Source organism: Physeter macrocephalus, chromosome 4 (assembly GCF_002837175.3).
Source record: "Physeter macrocephalus isolate SW-GA chromosome 4, ASM283717v5, whole genome shotgun sequence".
In the NCBI taxonomy this organism is placed as follows: Eukaryota; Metazoa; Chordata; class Mammalia; order Artiodactyla; family Physeteridae; genus Physeter; species Physeter macrocephalus.
The window spans coordinates 145,362,250-145,364,877 of record NC_041217.1 but is presented as its reverse complement, the minus strand read 5'-3'; positions in this window follow the sequence as shown (position 1 = coordinate 145,364,877).

The following is a 2,628-nucleotide window of genomic DNA, read 5'->3' as shown; positions in this document are numbered from 1 at the left end:
CATGGCCGCTGAGCCTGCGCGTCCGGAGCCTGTGCTCCGCAACGGGAGAGGCCACAGCAGTGAGAGGCCCGCGTACCGCAAAAAAAAAAAAAAAAAAAAAAAAAAAAAAAAAAAAATCTTGTGGTATGTCCTGATTTAAATCCCTTGTGACCCTAAAGAAGATAAACAAATAGCCAAAATGTCATGGGAAGATGTGCAAACTTGCATTTGGGAAATGCAAATTAAAACTACAATGAGATACCATGATACGTTCACTAAAATGGTTAAAATTTAAAAGGCTGACAATCCCAAGTACTGGTGAGGATGTGGAGCAACTGGAATTCTCATACATTGTTGAAGGGAGTGCAGAAATGTCTCAACCACTTTGGTGGATCTTTAGCAGTTCCTTATAAACATGCAGTTTATAAACATACACCGCCTTGGGAGAATTGAAAAACATATATCCACAGGACCTCTTGTACATAAATCTTCATAGCAGCCTTACGAATAATAGCTAAAATCTGGAAACAATCCAAATGCCCAGCAACAGGTGAACGGATAAACTGTGGTACATTCATGCAATAGAATACCACACAGCAATAAAAAAAAGAACCAAACTGGGCTTCCCTGGTGGCGCAGTGGTTGAGAATCTGCCTGCTAACGCAGGGGACACGGGTTCGAGCCCTGGTCTGGGAAGATCCCACATGCCACGGAGCAACTAGGCCCGTGAGCCACAACTACTGAGCCTGCGCATCTAGAGCCTGTGCTCCGCAATGAGAGGCCGTGATAGTGAGAGGCCCGTGCACCGCGATGAAGAGTGGCCCCCACTTGCCACACCTAGAGAAAGCCCTCGCACAGAAACGAAGACCCAACACAGCCAAAAGTAAATAAATAAAATAAAATAAAAAGTAACTGTACCATTTAAAAAAAAAAAAAAGAAAGAACCAAACTACGATACGTGCAAGAATATGGAATCTCAAAAACATTATGCTCGGTGAAAGAGGCCAGACACAAAAGAGCATATTAGTGTCTGATTCCACTTACAGGGAACTCTGGAAAAGGCAAAGCTAATCTATAATATGACAGAGCTCAGATCGGGGTGGTGGGAGAGGGAAGATGACAGCAAAATGCACAAGGGAACTTTCTGGGTAATGAAAATATTCTATATCTTGATGGTGGTGGTGATTATGTGAGTGTATGCATGTCAAAACTCAAGAAACTGTACACTGAAACTGGATGTTTTATTGTACATAAATCATGCCTCAATAAAGTCATTTATAAACCTTTTTTTGTGGCCCAGTTTCAATCGTATCTTGTCCAGGGAGCCTTCCCTGGTCAATCCTGCGTGGATATTTCCTCTCACCTCTTGCTCTTCTGATGAGCATGCCCCCGAACCCTCCACTACAGTCCAACTGGTGCTGCTCAGGGCCAGCACAGGAGGCATTCGTACGTATCTGGGGACACGAGAGGAACTACATGAATGGTGTTTAGAAAAGTGACAGAGACATCTGCCAGGAAGTAGTGTCATTCCCTCTGGCCCTCAGTTTCCCCATCTGTAATAGGGAATGTAATGGGGTGAGAGGACCACAGGATCCCTCTCTCCCTTTTATCTCTTATCATTTCTTTCACTCTGCCTCTCATCTCTGCCACCTCTATCTCAAGCTTGCGCTCTCTGTCTCTGTCTCTGTTTCTCTCCCTGGGTCTGCTCTTTTTCCTGCCGCTGGTCCTCACTCTCTGTCTCTGTCTTAATCTACTTCTCATCTTTGCCCCCTTCCTCTTTTTTTGGTCTCTGCTCCGACTCTGAGAACTCCAGTTCCCCCACAGGTACCTGTACCAACAGACATCTCGGTTCCCTTGTCATATTTCTAACAAGTCAGACCTGATAGAGAGTTCTAAGCTGGTCTGTCAGCTGTTCTGGGCCAGGGTGAGGGGGTGGGTGATGGAAAGGAAGGTGGAAAGGGAAAGGGAGAGTTTATAAAGTCACCTTTTAAAGACACACACGGGCCTACTGGACTCTGTCACCAGCTCTGAGTCACCAGGAAAACACTGCGGCAGGAGCCCTCTTGTCCCCATGGCCTGGGTCCTGTGCATCCAGCCCGGAACCCTCCCACAGGACAGAGCATAATGGTGTGGTTAAGCATATGTTACTGATTGTTAGGCCAACCTAGGCTAGAGTTCCTCCTTGGCTACTCAGTAGGTGGTGTCCCTATGCAAGTTACATCACTTTTCTGTGACTCGGTTTCCTCATCTCTAAAGTGGGGGTAAAAATAACATATGATTCACAGGATTGTTGGAAAGATTATGAGACATATAGAAAGAACTTAGCACAGAGCCTAGCACCATCTGATACATAGAAGCTCTTCTTTTTTATGAGAAGCCTCTACTTTGCACCAGCTCTGTATTTAGACCTAGGGATCCTAAGATGGAGGAGACAGACACACAAGCAAAGAATTATAGTGCAGCTTAATCAGTATGCTACTAGGGCGGAGTGTGCAAAGTGTGCTGGGAACCCAGGAGAGACTGTGTGCGCGTGTGTGTATGTTTATTCTGCCAGGAAGGATAAGACCAGACTTTACAGAACTGGTGTCATCTGTCTTGCACTGTGAGGAACAGGGGCAGATGACAGGGAAGAGTAATAGCAAGTACAAA